Genomic DNA, 20,535 nt, shown 5'->3' on the forward strand with positions numbered 1-20,535 from the left:
CTCATTTAAGGTATTACTCCCACTTCCCTCCGCTGTGCGGAGAATCAGTGTCTGGAAAGCCCTGGGGAGGAGGCTGCCTGCAACACTCCCTGCTCTCCTGAACTTGCAAAATGAAAATTGCCCCCTGCAGAAAATACTGTGTCTGGGGCCAGCAGGCTGAATTTTATTCTAGCTGTATAGCAGCTTTTGCCTGTGATCCAGGAGGAGCCAGTGGTCATGCAGACATGTGGCAGTCTGAGTTGTTTCTACTCTGAGCTTTGCGGGGGGATTCAATGAATCTTTGCAAAAAGAACTGACCTCTCCCTCTCTGCTTCATGCTTTCTAACATGAAACGGTAAAAAGACCCAGCAGAAACTTTTATAGAGGAAGAAAGGAGAAAGCAATAGGAAGCTGAGGCAGTGGGAGAAATCTGATTTTGAGATTTTTGTCGCTGCGGTGGCACAATTTCCTACGATGCAGCTGTGTAATGAGTTCACATCTGTTAATGCCACATGTTGATCTGCTTTGCACAGATGCAAAGTCTCAATTTTTCTAATTAGCAACAACATGAAGTATATCTTAATTTTCTGTCCCCCTTCCCCCTAATAAACGTGATATTAACAAGGTTATATGCCTGCTTTCACGGCATTTAATTGAATGAGCAGCGYGATTGGGTTAGATTGCACCGTTCTTCATAGGTGGGGTCTGCCCAGATGCAGAGACATCGATTCATTACACTAACCAGAAGGCATGGGACAGGAGGTGGGGACGCAGACCCCTCTTCTGCAGCTGCCGTAGTGGTCATAACCAGCATTAACTTGTGCATGTGGTTCCTCAGGTCTCTCTGGACCAGGTTGTGTGTGTGTGCTGCACATATATCTTTATTTGTTACAGTGTGTGTGTACAGGGAGGCCTATAAAGCTAGCTCTGACCTGAGATTCAACTGCATCTCTGCTTCAAGCCCTTCCAGCCTTGCAGCATAGGCCATTTCACCCATGCAGCAGGGGCGGGAGGGCACAGCCCGGGTCCAGGCAGGACGGGAGCAAGAAGCACTAGAGACTAACAAAGAAGGGCATGAGAAGAAAAACAGTCGAGAAGAGAGTAAAAGGGACACACATCCCCATACGGATACATCCCCATGACAGATCCTCAGTGACAACCCCATCCTAGACAAAGCATCTTCACCCACGGCTGGCTGTGAAAGGGCACTTTTGGGACCACCTGTGGACCACGAGCAGGAGCTGGATAACTGGATAGCTTTGCCCCTGTACTGATGACATAGGGAAAGGGATGTGTGCGGGCAGAGGGAGGCGCAGAGCTCCCTGTCACGGGAGCCAGTCCTCCCGGCCAGCCTTCATTCATATTCCACCTGACTCCGAGGGGGAATTCCATGGGGACGCAAACAGCAATTACTTGTGTGATTTAATTGGCATTATCATTTTACTGGCTTGACAGAGATAAATCGCCCTATTGGATAAGGCTGCAACTGTGACAGCAAAAGCAGAAGGAAAGACTTTCTCCTTGTCTCTGAGATAGGAGATGACTACCAGTGTATCTTAATAATTAGTGCTGTTATAATTAATCGGACTATTTGAGAGCCAATCTAACAAACAAATGGAGGGCTTGATTGTTTGCTAATTGACAGTTTGTTTCCAATATGGTATCACTTGCTTCTGCTTGTGAAAAAAAAAAAATTACAATTACCAGAGGGCTGGGCCTTGGCCGCACAGACGACAAGCAACCATGTGAGAGAGCAAGGAGGAAAGGAGCGTTCCCAGACACTAAATGTCCCAGGGACCTATTTGTCTTGACCCCATACACACACGAGTTGTCATTTCTTCTGTTTCTCTACTTTTCAGGCAGTTGCAAACAGCTGTTGCTGCCTGTGTGGGTAGTTTTATGGAAAGGCGGAGTTTTCAGACCTTGGCCTTTGCACACTGGTTATATTCCTGTATCTGCTCACTCAGTGGCTTAATTTCTTTCCTCCCCTTGTCTCTCTCCTTTTCCTTGGGTTCACCCTCAGCTCTGAAGTGCAGCCATGGGATGCTCTGAAACTAGCAATCTGTTGCTTGCTGATGTTTAGGGTGTGAGTACAGCRTGAGGTGACTGCACAGGAAATATGGCAATATACCCTTTGGGCACCCCAGTGCCTGGAGGATCCTGTCTGGATGCCGACTGCAATGTGCGTGATGCTGTACATATGCACAATTTGTCTATTCCTGCCTCCAGAGAAAGTACAGTGAAAGCAGCCAGAGGGTAGGAGAAAGGGGGTGGTTATTTCTATCATATAAATGCGAGAAGCAGGACATAGAAATTTTGCTGGTAAAATCTATATATGATGCTTTCAGGCTTTGAAAGACTGCTAGAAGTCTGCTTTCTCCAGGAGATTCCCTCTTGCTCTCTGGATTATAGCTTTTTTCTTTCTTTCATGCAAAAATGAACACCTCCAAGACCTCAATGCATTAGTGCTCCCATGGCATGTGCTTAACTCCCATGGACTTCKGAACCCCCCATTCACGCTGACCTGGAAGGGGCTTTGTATTACATTAAAATGGTAATAATAATCATGACTAGGGGAAGCCATGCAGGGTACCCCAAACTCCAAGTTCCCTAGAATTGGCCTTGGCCATCAAACACACATGGCTATATGTCTGTACAGCCTAGAGAAAATCTTTCTGGGGACAGCTTTTGCTCCCAACACAATTCCTTCCTGTGGCAACAGAATCGTTGCTGTATCCGAAGAGGATGCAAACAGCTCTGCCAAGTGGCAGTGTTTCCCCCCTTACCCAGTTTAAATGAGATATGAATAATTGATTTGCCTCCTGAATAATTAATTGGATATTCAATAATGAAAGTAATTGTTTGGCTCATTCCCCCATTGATAATCAAGCTAATCTTCTCCTTCAATATGTGGGCCATACGGATATGTAAAGCAGCGAGACAGTTTATAGGCCGATAATACAGCTAATGTGCTCGGCACGAGGTCACCTTGTCCAAATATCCCAGCAACTCCCAGGGCCTCTTTCAGCTGGGTTATCTACTGTACAGCTAAGCTGTGTGCAGGGAGGGTTTTTTCCTCCTCTTTTTGATTGCTGAACATCTCCCACCAGGGAGGAGTCTTCTTTTACAGTTTAAACAAAAATTGTCAGATGCCACTTGTTCCAATTAATGCTTGCAAGGGGGATGTTGTTTTCCTCCAGTCAATAGTAACGCAGATTAAAGAAAGCAAATGGCTTTCTGAATTCACAGGGCTGCTCACTTCTAGAGGCGTCAGAGCTGAGCTCCACAGAGAAGCTCCAGAGCCAGAGCTCTGCCTTTGCCACAAGCCTTATAAAAATGAAAATCAAACTTAAACACRTTAATGCTAGTTTTACAGCTGCTGCATTTGGATTTGAGCTTCCAATGTTGAAAGACTTGCGAAGCCCAGGAGACTGAGCTGACACCGTTGTGGCACAAAGCAGAAGTACTATCTAGAGGAGAGCTCAGCATCCATAGTGGAGTCTGTGTGAAAGACGCAGTCCTGGGCTGTCCCAGAGGCACTTTTAGGATCTCCATCTGAACTCTGAGGGCATCCGTTCATGAAATGCAGCTAGGGCAGAGTTACGGTGCCAGTTCTGAGCAGGAGGAACCGAGGTGCCAAGTGCTCACCTACACTCAGACAGGGTTTCCATAGCAGGGCAGGGACTTGAACTCTCCTCCTCCCAGGAGCAAGGAYGAGCTCCCAGTCCTGGTTTAGCTTCCTCACCATAGACTGGGGTAGAACAACAACGTGGTGCCACAGAATCAACCAGTGTGAACAGAGGTCCACATTGATGGGGACCAAGCCAAGCCTTAGAGGGTTTTAAAGGTTCACCACTGAGCTCGCAATTCCTGCCCCTTCTGGTGAGTCTGAGCAAGGCTGGGGTCTTGGTGAGTGTGGGGAGCCAGGGGTTCCTCTGCCATGAAATGCAGAAAGCACTTTCAAGTGCTTCATGGCCCATTCTAGAGTCCAGAGACACCGGTGCTCATGGGTTAATCCTCTGCCACTGTCACAGGACAGTAGCTGATAGAAAAGGCATTTAGGAAGCTCCTTTGTGAGCTACCTGGGTTTCATTGTGGGCTTGTTTATAATGACATTGAACACTGAGAGAGGCCCGTGCCCGCTGTATTTTTTGTTTAAAGAGCAGTCATACTAATGACAAAGCTTATCAACATCACTGTTGGCAGATGGAGCAGAAAAGGCATGTCGAGATGCAGAGTGCAGCCAGGTGATGGGGCAGTTCAGCACAAGAGGGAGAAGTGGTTGGGTTGCTCTTGCCACTGAGATGCCCCCTGAGGGATCAATGTCACACCTTCCTTGAGCACTGAATTTGCTCTCGGATGGCTTGATGCGAGTTGCACGGAGTCCCCGTGCGTTGGGGAGACTTGGGCATCCCTGGAGACAGCTCTGCAGGACTCTTTACAGAGGGCTTGGGGCCACTCGTGGCAGCCAGCAGCTCTCCAGGCACTGGGGACATGTGGCTCAAGCAGCCTCAGACTCTGCCCTGTTTCTGCTGGGTCTCTCTACTCTGAATGCAATGTTTCTATGAGAGGCATTTGAAAGAAAAGATTTTACCAGATTATGTTTAGGTCACGGATAGGAGCTCTTAAACATCTCTGATTCTGGCCTGAGTCCATTCTGCGAAGGCAGATCAACCGGTGCAGGCCCTCCCATCAAAGGCACTTTTATCCTGGCACCCAGGAGATTTAATCCTTCACATGGAAGTGCCCTTCCTGGGGTCGTACAGAGCGAGGCAGTTCCTGAGACGGCTGCCTGGAGGACAGAAAATGAAGATGCAGTTTGAGAAGATCAAAGTAGTGATCTCCAGCATGTTATATTTTGCCTTTAGCCTCAAACCTCCAAGGTGCTGAGTAACCCTTGAGTCAGGGAGAGCTGCACATGGGTAGTATGTCCTGATACTTCGAGGCCTGAACCTCCTGGCCCTTTCTTCTCCCAGCAGCAAGGGCGAATGAACACAGAGAGATGCATTATTATAAATGTGCATGTGGGAATCATTTAAAATGAAAAGAAAAAAAAAAAAAGAAGCAGCAGAGTGTTTCTGAAGAAGGATCTGTGCTAAATGACAGCACAATCTGCGAAACCCTCCACAGCAAAAACTACTTGAATTTAGGTGCCTTTCATTTTAACCAGTTTAATTTCTTTATGAGGAGTTTCATTTGAAAAAGTGGCAACACAGACAGGACTCGGAAAGATTCATCTTTAGCCAATTTATTCTGCAACAGATTTATCATTTCACCAGTAATTTAAGCAGAGACACTTGATCGTACATTCATTTATATTGTTCAGAGCTGCTTGGTTGTGGGTTACTTGCAGAAAGCATAAGGACATATCACAGGCGCAAGGGGAACACCAGGAGTTTTCCTAAGAAACCTCTGCAAAGATGACATTGCCCATGCAGAGAGGAAAACACCAGGAGTCCATCAGCTGGGCAAAGAAAATAAAACCCAACCTCATTTAAAGCTTTTTCCCACCATGGGCTAATTCGGCRTGAAGACGGCAGCATCACCTTCCCTCCATTCTCCAGGCTATTAAGGGGTTTGTGACGAGTTCTCAGGATCAAAGCTGGGCTGTGGTTTAATTGATGTATGGCTGCGGTGAGCTGCCGYGAGTGGAGCGGGAAGGGCGAGGGARGGAGGCAGGGGCTCCGGGGAGGGAAGGGGAGAGCAGAGGATACATTTCAACCCCGCAGGAAGAAATACTGCAGAGARCCGCCYGCCTCCGAGAGSCGATCTCCCGGTTATTTATGCACACACATAAACGGTTTCATGCATCCACTGAAATCTCTGTTATTTGTCAATGGGATCCCCCCCGTCTTGCTCTGCCTTAGCTAACATTTACAGTAAATCTGTTACACTGACCATTAAATCTGAGGCTGCCCTGAGCGATAGTTTCAATGGGTGTGTTGACAGCCCGAGTGTTAATAATGATGCAAACACTAACCTGTTTATTGATTTGCTTTTTGTACCCTTCATCCTAGCTCACTCCTTCTCACTCTCTGAGGAGAAATCCTAGAATTAGTAATCAGGTGACAGCTCAGAGCCCCCGTCTGTTCCCAGCCGTGTCATCCAACCCAAACTCCCGGAGATAAATTACAGGTGCCGTATTCTGCCTCTGCCAGCCATTCAATATACTGTTACTCAATGCAAGATGTAGTATTTGTCATTGGTGCCAGCAGACAGGAGGGGAAAAAAAACAACAACATTAACACAGACATGAAAAGCTTTTAACTTTGACAAGAGAAACATAGGAAAGTTTTAGATTTAGCCCCTCCGCTGAAGGCCACTGCCTGTCCATTAAAGCAGTGTGTCAGGCGATGGCTGGGGGAGCGGCGCCAGGACCGGGATGCTCAGAAGAAACCCAGCGTGAGCACTGTGCTTCTTCATCCTCCTTGTCCTCCTCCTTGTCCTCCTCCTGCCTACAACAACTCCATTCAGGAGCACGAATTTGGTGAAGRGCTTGTTGGGTTCCTGTGAACAAATCAATCTACTCATGAGCCCAAATTCCTGGAAGCGAAGCTGGAGATGGGAGATGGTGGATCTACAGAGCAGCAGCTCGGCCTCGTGGAGGCAGCCCTGYCACTGGCGATCAGGGCGAGCGGGGTCACGGCGTCGGCATTTGGCCCTGCTCGGGGCAGCTGAACCAGCTCGATGGGCTTTCACAATTCTAAAATACTGACCCTCAAAATAGTCGCGTCTGAGCTAACTGGCAGGGCTTCCCAGATTGTAGTGTGCAACGACAGATGCAGATGCGGTCCGAACTAGAGCCAGCAGCTAACCTTGCCGGGGTGCCAGGTCTGCACAACGTCAGGAGCTGCAGACACTTTCCCTACGGGTGACTACATGTAACCTTTGCCTCTAGACACTGTAAGTTTAGTGACGAGCTATGTAAGCTTGTGTAAGTCCTTCTTAAGAAGACGTTGGTGTTAAATGAAACCTATGCTTCACGTTGCCAGTCTAGCAATGCTTTTTGGCCTATGGTTTTTATGGTCAGGAGAGAAACCTGCCCATAAATAAGCAGAATTTATAAACCCTGCAAGGTCTCTGATATACTCCCCAGGAGCCAGGGCCCCAAAGGCTTTCGGTGGCATTTGTAAGCTTCACTCAGTTGTCAGACTCCTTAGATCCTTTTATTTCTGCTAAGTTTATAAGCTCTGAAAAAGCAGTCTGCAGCCTTTATTAACTACACTGCAAAGCCGAAGCAAAGCAGCCGATCCAAAAGAAACACAATTCTACCTGTGCCGCTTAAACGCTTCAAATCAAAGCCCCATGTTCTGTTTATTTTATCCTGTCTTCTAATATGCACACATCACCAAACGTATAGACATTTGCTATTTTAGAAAATAAAATGACTCCCATGATAAAAATCCTTGTAGATGCCTTAGTTCACTGGTGGGAAACTGAAGCAAACATTCAGCAAACCACTAAAAACAGGGGGTGTGTCAAGTCTCATATGTTAATATCTATGTGAATATTTAATTGTGTCCATAAGGAGAAAGTAAAATCCAGTAGGGTCAGGGAAAATAAAATATGATTTTAAAAAATTACACCATGTTTGCTGCAATAAGACTCATAATTTTTAGCTAGGGTCCTTCAGCTCATGAAATACAAAGAAGTGGATCCCAGGGGCTAGTGAATTAACTGATGGCAGCCAGTGGTTTGGTAAAGAAGTGGTTGGTAGTTTAGCTGTCATGTGGAAGTAGCCTCAAGACAGCAAGCTTGGCCACTGGTTTTAACATATATAAAATAATTGTGCTCAAATTATAAATCCCGGGGTATCTTAGACTATCTGCTATGTTGTTTGCAGTGATGCTGAGGAAAACAGAGTTAATTTCATGATGGAATGGACATACGTATTTGCTTTGTTTATTGGTGTAAAGCAAAGCAGTGGCAGATTCTCTTTCCCTCACCCCCCTTCCAATAAATAAAAAGAGTGAAATCCCAGCATCTACCAGATTAAGAAAAGTTTGGACATAAGAAATCCAAACTCTGTCCCGGACTCCAGGACTACTTATTTTTAAAATAATTTTAACATCCTTTTTTCCCCCCCACTTCTTACTTTTCCTCCCAGTAGTGCTGCTTGACGGGTTTTGTGTCCTTTATCACACCTGTCCACGATGCCAGGGCTGCTCATGCTYGTGGGGGCTGCGCTGTTGTGAAGGATGATTTGACATTTCAAATTCTAATTAAACCGGGAGATACTCCTGGACCCCAACTTTTAGATGCAGATGGGAACTAAAGCTTGTGATGTGACTGACCTATGTTTTTCATTGTAGGAGCTGTTTGGAGGTCTCCAGCTGGTGCCAAGAAGTATGTGAATTTAGCAGGACAGAGGTGAGGAAAGAAAAAACTGTCCAAGAGCTGGGGATAGGGTGAGTTGGAAGGGATGATGAAATAACAGATGTGTTTGTAGACAGAATTACTAGAAATGGGAAAAGCACACAAATAAAAGCAAAGCCCAAGAGGAACAGAAAGCACATGAAATTAGTGGGAAGAAGAACAAAGCCTCATCCTCTGAGACACAGGAGAAGACAAATCTTAAGTAATTATGGCCACAGTTAAACTTTAAAATCATTTTGTCGCCATTCCTCTGATACTGCAAGGCTCCCTCCTCCCTTTCTTTGCACAGATTTCCCCAGACAATTCACAGTCCCTCCCTTCCTTTATTTATATGGGTTCATATTTCATGGCTTTTGTTTACAGTATTCCCATCATGATTTATGACCAAAGAGAAACACGGCACCCAGGTGATGATCCAGTCCATTATTTCTATGGCGATGCTGACCACCGTAGGGATGAACAGAGACCTGTTGTTCAACATGATGGAGAACAAGCAGAGAAAGGGGGCTTCCAGGTTACAAGGAAAAAGCACAATCTGGGACATTGGGATGCAAAGAAAAAAAATGCATGGTCTCCTATTATCCCTCACCTTTAATGGACTTGATAAAAAAAAGTCTCAAGAGACCAAATAAGATTCAATCTGCTAATACACAGCTGCCTTAGCTAAAATGACCTGCTTTAAATGCATGTTAGAACAGGGGAAAACTCCCCTGTCTCAATACCAGATTGGAATACTCCTTCCTTCCAGTTTTCTGCTTTCCCATTAATAAATCCAGATTTCTGTGCCTGGCTTTGCACCATCCCAGCTTTTGCAGATTGTTAATACCCAGACAGTGCTGTTAATCCCCCCTGCTTGCAGGCAGAGACCCTGGGACACGGAYGGGACCAGGATCATAATCACAGGGGACAACTCTTGGGTGCCACATTAACTCCCGAAATGCCCCCATGGGGCTGAACCCTGCCGTTCTGCACTGACAACAGCTGTTGCATCTCAGGGTGGACCACTGGGATATACCCCGAGAGAGATGTCTCTGCCGTGAGCCAGTTTTGCTGCCCGTGTGCTACTTTACAGTGGCTTTGCAGAAGAGGATCTGCTGCTCTGACTTTATTGGGGCCTTGTTCCCCTTGCCTGGATTTCTTATCCAATTCATCCCTTCCATCCCTATTTTTCAGGTCTGTTCCCAGCAGAGAAGGGCCGGGACAAAGCTTGGCAACAAAAGGCAATTTCTCCTAACCCAGTGGGCAAGTACAGCGTGGTAACTGTGCTCTTAAACAAAAAAAAAAATCCAATAACTTCCATATAAATTGTCCAGAATAGAAAACTTTGTGTTTTTGACATCTGTAGCTGTTTCAGCATTTTTCTGGGGAAGATGAAAAACTTTTGCATTGAGCAAAACACAGATTTATGATCAATAAAGTGAAGTTTAACAGTTTATAGGAGTCATACATTCTTTTTTTAAAAAACTGATATTAAAAACTATTTTTCCCTCCCATCCATGCGAGAAATCCTCTCCAGTGTCAGTCAGTGTTTCAGCAYAGTAAAGCAGCTACCAGAGCATCACAGATAATCTCAGGCCTGGCTTTGCTGCAGGATGACCTGCCATGCAAACCGTCCCCCTTTCAGCTTAATAGGGTCACATGCAATCAAACTCCCAGATCCCCTTTGAACCCTCGGCATGGGCTTTGGTTTGCATCCGGACTTCTCCAGTGCTGGAGAGCCACTGGGAGCAGGGGGTTGCTTCAGCATCCTAAAATAAAGCCATTTCTAATAACTCCCCAGCATGGCTCTGCAAGCGTTACTGTGGCACAAGATACAGGCAGAGAGTGAGCAGCAACCGGCCGAAAAACTGATTTGCACAAGCGGTTTGGGAACTGCTTGTGAACATTGGGTATGTGTGAAATTTTACTGGCGTGCCCCGGTGTGGGGCTGTAACTGGTGGAGGGAGCCCCAGGGGCGACTTTCTCTTGCCTCAGCTCTGCTCCGCAGCAGGGCCAAGCAGGGGAGCCTTGTAGAGGACATCTCCCCTGCCTTTGCTTCTCGCGACAGGAGGTGAAGAGAGTGGATGGCTTGCAAACACTCTTGTTTTATACTCACGTTTTCCAGATGATGAAGGATCACTGGGCTTTTCTCAGCATGCCAGCATATGGAAACACTTGAATTGCTGCTAGCTCTTCAGCATGTTCCTCTTTGTCAAGGACTGTCTCAGCACAAGATCTACAGCAAAAAACAGGAAAGTGTCCATTACCTAAACAAGGCAAGGGTTTGTTTTTTTTTTCTTACGGAGTATCTGATGAAGCCAATAAATTTGCCAAGGAGATAAGCTTTACTAACTAACCCCCGAGGTCTGCACAAGGAACAGCATCACAGCATATTCACGCCAGTCAGGTCCCCTTCTTCCCATGATGTGCCTTGAAATTTATTAGCCGTTGTGAGATTTAACGGCATAAATCCCCAGTGAATTGATGGGAGACCAGACCCTTGCTCAGGTTTATACGGTGGGTCTTAAACTCTTAAACAGCAGTGGCAGCGCATGTTCCCTCTAAAGCCATGCTGTCCATAATTCATACACCGTGACTCGGCGGTTAACACTGGCCACGTTTCCTGGGAGGAAAATTGTGATGAAAAAAATGGGAACTCAAAGCTGAACAGTGACACTTGAGAAGACCCGGGATGTGCCACAGATCCTTTGGAGTACACAGCCATTTGCATTTGATTAAATAAACTTGGTTCTTGGAAGATCTGAAAAGCGGCTTTTAGACAGTTCTGTCTAAGAGCTTGCAAGTTTTTCAGTTTCCTTTGAAGAAGAATTTACACTCAGAAAATTAAAAAATCTACAAAGCAATGTTTTCTAAAGCAAATGCTGACATTAGAAGCATCTTCTTAAGTACTTGCATTGCATATCTGTGCTAAACTGCATCTTCTGACCGGCAAAGCTGTCTCTTGCTAAAAGCAACTGTTATAAAATTATGACTAGCACATATATAATGTTTGTGTTTAACAAGACGACAGAAATGCCACCTTAGTAAAAACTGATTATGGTTACAGCTGAACAATTCACATCATGCAAGATTTATAATATTAAGGTTATGCAATCATCTAATCGGAGAGACAAGCCTTGAGTAATAATATGAAATGCATGTACTTCAATCTGCAACAGTAGATTCATTGCTGTTTTCTTATTAGCTCATGCTAGCATTAGGGCTGCATTATCCATTTTGCCATAGTCTAATTCAGCATTTCCATCTGAAAACATATGCACAATAAGTGATACATGCCAAACAATCAAAGGGAGACAAAGCTGTTTGAGTAACTTCACAGCTATAAAAATATACGTAATCTGTAGGTCTTTCAGGAGTTTTCAGTACTTTATATTACATTTCTTTGCATGATAGGTTTTCCCCAAATAAAGGAAATGATAGAAATTGCCCTTTTTCCTCAGGTGAGTAGTGTTTTGGAGGTTAGACCAGACGAGGATTCCAGCCCACAAACTTCTCATACTGCAGGCGAGACATCAGATCATCTTATCAGTGTTGTACCAACTATCTGGGAAGCTGCACTTGTAACTTAGGACCATATAGAATGACTTACAGCTCACATCTTCCAACCCATATAAAACTGCTACTATTTAAACTGAAGGGGAATCTCTGTTGTTTCTTAGAAGCATACAATCTCTGACATTTGGTAAACATTTGAGATGCCATCATCCAACAAAAAGTAAGAGTGTATAGAAACTCTAATCAGTTAATTATAGTACAGAGAAGTCATGGTGTGTGTCAGGTCAAAAATATGCCTTTTTTTTTTTTGGACTGACAAGTTCAAGCATCATATTTCAAAGCCACATTCTATAAAAGATGACAAGTGTTTATAATGCAATAATCAAACTAATTGACTAAGATGTCAGATTAAAATGAAGCTTTTCACGCAAAGTGCAGCCAGAGCTCCCTTCGCAGCTGCATGCAGCGGCCTGAGTCCCCTTCGCTGGCCTGTGCAGGCTTCGGTCCTGTGAGGCACGAGGCGCGCAGAGGAGCAGACACGAGATCGAGGACCTTGCTGAACCAACGCCTTCAGGCAATGAGTCGTTTGGATGCCCATACGTGTAGGTGGATACGTCAGGCTTTTGCAACGAGCACAGTTCTCAGGAAAGAAGTATTTCAAAGGTAAACAGAAGGCATTTGTGTCCTGGAGTCTGATTTATTATACACACTATATATATCTGTCATTAAATGAGCAGACTAACATGCAGCTATTCATCACAGGGTGGGCAAAATGAACAGGCTATTCTCTGCTTGCCTGGAATTGTTCATATTTCTGAAAACTAAAAGCAGTGTCTAGGAGAGAAAGGAATACCTAAAATGCCATAAGATGTTTCATTTGTTCTTTTCAGCAATACCTCTCTACGCTTGCTCTGCCCAATAGCATTATTCAAATCAATCCATCTAGAATCTGTTTCTAGAAATCCTCCGCTTCCCCAAAACTCCCTGCTAAAGACCTTAATCTGCCTCTGTTTGTTAAAATAGACTCAGATAGGTCTATAATTTTTGTTTGAATTTGAAGGGGCGTTTTGAGCCAAAGATGCCTATTCATCTTCACATTTGTTTTACCAGCATTTCATTTATGACTCCACATAAGGTAAGCTGCAATATCTTTTTGAATTTTGGATAAAACAATTCTCAGCTTGCTGTTTAGTTACATGAGAAACAGAAAACAAAGCAATGCTGCTGGAGTTAAGCAACTCTCCGAGTGCTGATTCAGAGAGATGACCAGAAATATTCACATTTTTCTTAGCAGCAATTAAGTGCTGAAGAAATCCAGGAATAATTTCAATTAAAAAATAACTAGATTTACAAACCATTTCTGAATACAAAGAGACACATGGTTCAATAAATTAGTAGAAATGAATAGTACAAACCAAAAACTGCAATCAAAATGGTTACTTTGACAGAAAATTGGATTTTAGTTAAACTGTATCTTTCATGAGAAAGTTCCCTTTCTGCAGACATGTGGTTCTCCTCACCAAAATATGGGACATTTCTGGCTGAAATTAAGTGAGACCCTTTGCTTTTCAGATGAAAAAGTGTTCATTATTTTAGGTTGGGATTTTTTTTGTGAAAAGTCAAAATTTTCCAGGGCTTTTCCTTTCCAGGGCTTTTCCTTTCCCAGCTTGCCTTAGCTGTGAATTTACTCAGCATTCAGTAGTATAATATAAAAACTATCATCTCTGTAAGGAGACTGGGACCCATGTAATCACCACCAGCAACTTTTTACCCGCATTGTTAAAAGTGAGGTACTCGAAAATGAATCCCTGCCCCATGCCTTCCCTCCTGCCTGCCACAACCCCTGTCTGAAGCAAACACAAAAAGGATGGGCAAGCAGGCCCGGCTTGTGATGTCGGAAGTTGTAAAACTGTGGAGTTTTAAGAAGGAAAGAAGAAGACCATCCATGTTGGTTACTGTCATTCCCACACTGTTTTCTCACCCCGCTTGGATAATTTTGCTGCCCTAGCTTGCACCCAGAGTACAGGAGCACACTTGGTCCTATGGGCAGAAATGGGCACCAAAGGAGCCCTTTGGCTTTTTCTGCCCAGGTTGGGAAAGCTGGAGCCTCCGTGGCATCCCAGAGACTCATCTGCCGGGTCAAGTTCTTCAGGCCCAGAGTGCTGCCAAGTGCAAACTGCAAAGGCAAAAAGCAGGTTAAGAGCTGCTGCTGCAGTCTGTGGAAGCTGTTTATTTTTCTTCCTCTTGGCTACRTGGATGGAGGAAGATCCAAGCTTTTCTGCAGGAAAAGCGTTTTGCTGGGTATCGGGCAGGGCCGTGCCTGCTGTGCCCGCGCTGAGCTGCGGCCCCTGGGCTGGGTCCCGGCTGCACGTGCTGAGCCCGCGGGGCTGCGGCGCTCGGCAGGGGGACAGGAGAGAAGCCCCGGCCCCACGGCTGCGGCGGGGGCAGGCTCCGGGAGAAGGAGAGCTTTCAGGGCGCCCTGGCACGCGAGATGCGGTGAATTCAGAGGCCCACGGCTGTAAGCGCTGCCGATTAACGATTAACTGCTTTTTCCTTCCAGCTCCTTTCTGCACCCTCCCTCAGCTGCTAAGGTCTTGGGGGGGGGGGTTGTTTTGTTTTCCAACTCGGGGAAGTCGAGGGGGAGGGATGGGTGGCTTGGGACTGCCACTAAGGACGAGGAAACGCTCTGCCTAAAGACAAAGAGGACACAGGAGACACCTTCCTCGGGCAGAGGCGATGAAAGGGCAGCGTTATTTGACAATAGGGGTGTGTGGGTGTCTCTCATCAAACCAGCTGACACCCAGTGCTGAGCCGCACAAAATACCGGGGGGGCTCAGGTCTCTCTGCTGCTGGCAAAGATAAAAGCAGACGCAGCCCTCAGGGCCCGGCTTTCTGCTSTGTTCCCGTGTCCGATGAATTAACGGTAGGTGAGGCGCACGGGCAGAAGTACCTTCCCTCGCTGCTACGCTGAGTTTTTGCCTCTGTTTTCTCCTGCCCTTTATAGTCATCAGGAGAGGAAAGAACTGCCTCAGCCACCCACTCGGCATCTGCTTAGGTCGTTTATGATGTTGCGCTCACCCGGGCCCTTCCAACCTCCCCAGATGTGTGCTCTTCAAAGAGAAATCTCTGCTGAGCTCCAGCGTTTGGTTATTCAAAGGGCTGGCTGGGCTCTTGCAGATAGCAAGGGCCTTTGCTGGCCTGACCTGGTATATTTTTCTGTATCAAGCAGTACCATGTGGCGGTTGCAACCTCTTCCCATCTCATGCATTGAGTCACCCTGGCTCCAGAGTTTGGGTGCTACCAGGTAGCAAAAAGTCTGACCTCCCCAAAAGTGTATTCGGAGGGAAAACCACTCAGCCAGCTCCCAGGCTTGGAAACCCTGGATGCAGCAAGCTGATGGAGCCAGCTCTGTGCCGGAAGGTTGTTCATCGTTCCTCAAGGGGAGCTTGGGGTGAAACAGACTTGGCTGCTGAAGGCAGGTGCCAAGGTCTGCCACGTGCCACTTGCCCTGCCACAGGTCTCCTGGCCATGATGTCGATGCGGTAGGAACAGAGCCACATACATCCTTGTGATTCAAGGAGCAGGTAGGATCGATCACCCAGTTAAAGGAGTTTCAGTAGAGGGCTTTGTGTTTCCTTCACTGTGACCAGTGTCTCCTTAAAATGGAGAAAATGGCATTTTACATCTTGGTGCATGAGACGAGCGCAATCTTTTAAACTGCTGGTTCTTGGCAGTGCAACTACTTGCCTGTTGGCAGATTCACTATAGTTTCACTAAATGACTTAAAACCCAGAGCTGAACACCTACTTTATCCTACATAGGCAAGAATAAGTTTATGTGCAGAAAGATAAGGAACCTAGATTCAATTGCAATAGGGCATATTCACAGACATTTCACAAAGCAGATTTCCTGGCTATGCGCATGCACAGACAACCCCRTCCCAGAGAGGAGCACCAGCAGGCTGGTGAGCAGGAGAGGATGAGACCATACCAGAATTGCTTATGTGCAACAAAGATCCAAACATTAAATCAAAGCGTTTTGTGTGGGGAGGAGAAGAGATGCTGACTAAAACACTGTTTTAGGACAAAAATGAAGCCATTATGAGTGGATTTCACCTTCCCCCACTCTATCCCCTCCTTTCACCCACCCCCACACAAATACAAAGCAACCTGCAATCCAATTAGCGCTGAATGTGTACGGAGTAATCACATTTAATAAACAGAGCTAGTAGGTTTTAAAAAATACGGCCTTGTCCATGACCTTTTCTTAATTTTGTCGGATGTAATCTGAAATTCTTGTCTTTCTATTTACACTTGGAGTTTAATTAGAATCAGTTGTTTTACCCATAGCCTACCTACGTGTAGGCATGTATGGGGAATACACACACGCACAGAGGTTTTGCACAGTTTCTCTTTTTTCCCCAGGAGCTACTGTTCTGAACTGCTTTCACGCACACCCTCAACAGATTAATGATGACAGAGCGTGTGTGTGTGTGTGTGTGTGCCTGAATGTTGGGCCCTGGTAACAAATCGAGAATACAGAGAGGGATTTGTGTCTTTCACACCATCTTGGGATAGTAGTTGTAGCTTTTTTCAGTCTGACATTTTGTCTTTTCAGTTTAATTTCTGAAGCCATTGCTTCGTTTCATTAGAGGAGGTGCCACAGAAAGCTCTCGACTCACTCTACAAAGAGGAGTGATCCCCTCTGAGCCCTCTTTTTAATTCTTTGAAAGTAGACAAAGCAGAAAAGACCTGACAGAAACAGCACGAACAATACGCTGCAGTTTCCAGAACTGTCGGTGAAAAACAGGAAGTTCAGACTATGGTAAGAGGTAGGGAAAGAGGAAAGAAGGGCTTGGAAAGGTGCCAGAGAGAGGTTTTTGTCTGGAATATTTAAGATTAACTGAAAACAGAATTAAATATCAGCTCCTGCCATGCTGAGTCCGTTGATGAAATCTATCATGTTTGGAGAATCTTTGATTCTGCCCTTTCTAGGAGGCACAAATACATAGCAAGTGTAGATATTAGGGCAAGCAAGTCCTGAAGAACCCCAGTGAGCACCAGAGCACTCCAGTTGCTCCATAGCACCATCACACCAGTACCTGCCATGGCCAGAATACACAAGCCCTACGATGACTGTGTGTGATTCTTGACAACTAGTGGCCATATCTTACTGATCTTACTGGGCTCGGAGGGGATCACTTCTCTTTGCACAGTGAGTCGAGAGCTTTCTATGGCACCTCCTCTAATGAAACGAAAGGGGAGCAGAGAGAGGAAGATCTGTGACACTGAAGAACTGAATGGCAGTCAACTAGATTTGGGCCCATATTTTCCACATTTGGGGAAAGCATTTGCCATGCTGGGAACCTTTCAGATGAAAATTTAGGATAAATCTGATCCAATGGTTCAATGAATTCTTTGTGAATCACCTACGGCCTGAAAATTGCCTAAATGTCCTGCTTGCTTCCCCACTTTTGTGAATGACAGTGGAGTTCCAAGTTATTCTGCTTTTGGTGGTAAAACCAGGTTAAGAAATTCTCACCCTCTGCTCTTTCCCCTCCCCTCATCTCAAATTGTCTCTCCTCTTGTCTGTCCAGGCAAAAAATAATTTCTCCTTCCCACCCAAAAAGAGCACAAGGCAGAGGCTGGCAAGAAGTGGTACAGGGGAAGAACTTCATAAACAGACTTCATTAGAGGCAGCATGGCATGGACCTGCCTGCTCATGATTCTTCAGTGCCAAACCTTCCAAAATCACCCAAAATGCACCTGAGATGACTTTGAGATTTGCCTACGTGCTGACTGCCTGCAACGCTACCATTTCTTTGGATTCATGAACAAGGAGAGCACATGGAACCAAGTGCAAGAGTTGACTGTTTCATTTGCATGTCAGAGGCCAAAATAAAGAAATAAAAACTGCCACAAAAAATGAACTAGAATTGGAATTGGCTAAACACTTTCCTGTGAAATGGATTTTAGAACTGACTCTTGAACTCTTCAGTGGAAAGACAGATTCATTTTCAATGGAGTTTGATCTTGCTCTTCAGCTTCATTTGTAAGACCAATTACAGAGCATTTTGTACAACAATTACAGGCATTAAAACCGCTCTGTTCCATTTGATGAATTTTAATAGTAATTGAACAGAAGAACCCATCAACTGAAAGATTGTCCAATCAAGTATGCCCACACACTGAACTGTAATTTCCACTTCACAAGTGTGTAATGCCATTTGAAACTACCCAAATGTCCTCTCCCCACCAATAGCCAAGCAGATTCTCAAGAATTTGTTCCAAAACAACTTTATTCCTTGAGGCTTTAAGTGCACAGAAAACACATGGGCCACGCTCTTTCTGTAATCCCGGTGCACAGCAACTTCCCCTTGCAAAGCTCCCTTGAGCTCATTCTTGGATGGGGCATTCGCAGAGTCCTGGTGACCAGCAGTGTTTGCCAGGAGGCACTCTACAAATCAACTAGCACCTTTTGCCCCCTTTTGTGAAGAAAGACATTTCTGGAGGATTCACTCCAAAGGACTGTGTAAGAGATTGTAAGAGCTGGGTGGCTGCTTTGCATCATTATAGAAAATGGAGTCAGTCACCTAGACTCTAGATCTGGTATTTAAATTTGGGTTTGTTTCAGCTTCTTCTCTTAGGAAGAAAGAATGTGAAGAATGGGTGGGATAAAGAAATATAGGCCTGAAACAGGTCATTTGGTTATGAAGACAAGTCCCTCGGAGCTACCAAAGAATAGATGTTTTGGCCGGAAGAGTCCAGAGATATCCCTTTCACATGATCTCCTTGGGCCACGAGCCCTAGAGAACTTATGACCTACATTACAAATCCAAAAGCCACAAATGCAATGTACTATGGCAGACCAAAAAAAAAAGATCAAAGGCATCACCAGTGCCCTGGGTCTCTGAAGAATACTAATGAATTTCTTAATCGTTGCATGTGAACAACTTGTTGTTATTTTTTTCCCACTAAACTTGCTCTTTCTGGCTGGGGTTGGCCTGTGCAATACCGAAAATTCCTCGAGGGAAGTAATTGTGTTCCTCATTGGATTTGCTGGAAATCAGAAGAACAAAAGAACTATTTTGATGAACTTGCTCTCAATGTGATTTCCAAGTTAGTTTGGGAAACAAAAAGAGATTGCTATAGTTTAAATCAGTGGGAGATAAACGTCCAACTGTCAGAGTGTTCCTTTGAAGAGAGTTTCCACTTGCCAGTGTTCACTACAACTGTAAGTTCAATTTAAAGACAAAAGATGAAGTCTTGGCCTTATTGAAGTCAATAAGAGTTTTGTCACTGACAACTCCAAGGCCAGGATTTCACTCGAGATGTTTGTACAGGCACTAACTATAGCATCTGTTGAGAGCTGCATGAAATATTTATGTTGAAGAGTGAAACTCTAGTGTTTTCTCGCATCTCATTCCGAAGACAAAAATGACCCTGTCTCACTGGAAAAATCACCACTCCTCTGAAAAGAGCATAGTCTCAGCTGAGAAATACTTCATTCCAGTCTGATTAAATTAAATGCAACAATGTATAATTTAAAAATTATTATTATTATAAGTTTTATTCATCCAAAAAATGAGATCTAGGGAGAGGAGAAAAGGTGGCAGGGTTTGGGGACAGCTAAATGGGGAGATACTCCCAGRGATTCATTTTGAAAAAAAACATGCAACTAAAAGGCAGAAAAAGTTCTCTCTCCTCCCTTGGTCCCCTCCCCATTTCAAATATTTTCTCTTATTAGTTTAATTTTATGCATTTTAGCATTTCAGTCACAGTCTGCTACAYTGAGTTTTTTCACCCTTCACACACCATCACATACTGCCTGCCTTCTTTTGACCACAGTCTATGTTGTAATAATAATAATAAAAAAACTGGGCCTGATTTTAATTTGTGTAATGTTTTTGTTAAAAAAATAAAAACTCAACAGCCTAATTAGGAAACCCGTTAAATGGCTGCAATTCAAATATAATTCTATTAAATTCTCCCTGTAAAGTTAATGTTACAGACTTTTTAACAGATGTTTTAATTAGACATTGTTATTAAAAGGAATACTGTAGAAATTAAAAGTAGGCCCTAAATGTGTTAACAAAGACACTTTTCTTGCATGGCTTCGATGGTGGCAGAAACCTTAGCGAAGGGATTTTGGCAGTAGGTCATGAAAAAAAAAAAGAAATGCATTAAAGGAAGCAAAATGCACTACGAGATATGCATGGCTCAGCTACTATGTGATAGGGGTTCATTTCACATCCCGCAGCACCTCGGGCCATTGCCTGAGCTGGAAAGGAGCGCGCCTTGCACAGCGAGGCAGGGAGGACGCTTCAGCACAGCGCGGTGCCGCACGAGGAGCACCGTTACCCACACAGGGCACGGATCTGAAAGACAAATTCAGTTGCGAGACACTTGCAGCTTCACAGTTTTCAAAGGAAGCATCAGCGTTGTCAGTGCTTGAGGTTTCATCTGCTGCCTCCACGTATCGGGTAATTTTCCAGCTCCAGCTCCCAGAWCAAGCAATGGCACAGGAATCTCATTTTCACCAGATGCGTGTGCTCCGGGCCCTTAGGACTGCAGAGGGCTGCYGGGAAATGCACATTCTGCAGTTTTGCAAACAAAAAAACCCCACAACTGTGTTTTTGGAAAAGCAGGWTTAAACAAACTACATGATATTCTCAGTCCTGAACTG

Source organism: Apteryx rowi, unplaced genomic scaffold (genome assembly GCF_003343035.1).
Source record: "Apteryx rowi isolate R43461 unplaced genomic scaffold, aptRow1 scaffold_44, whole genome shotgun sequence".
In the NCBI taxonomy this organism is placed as follows: Eukaryota; Metazoa; Chordata; class Aves; order Apterygiformes; family Apterygidae; genus Apteryx; species Apteryx rowi.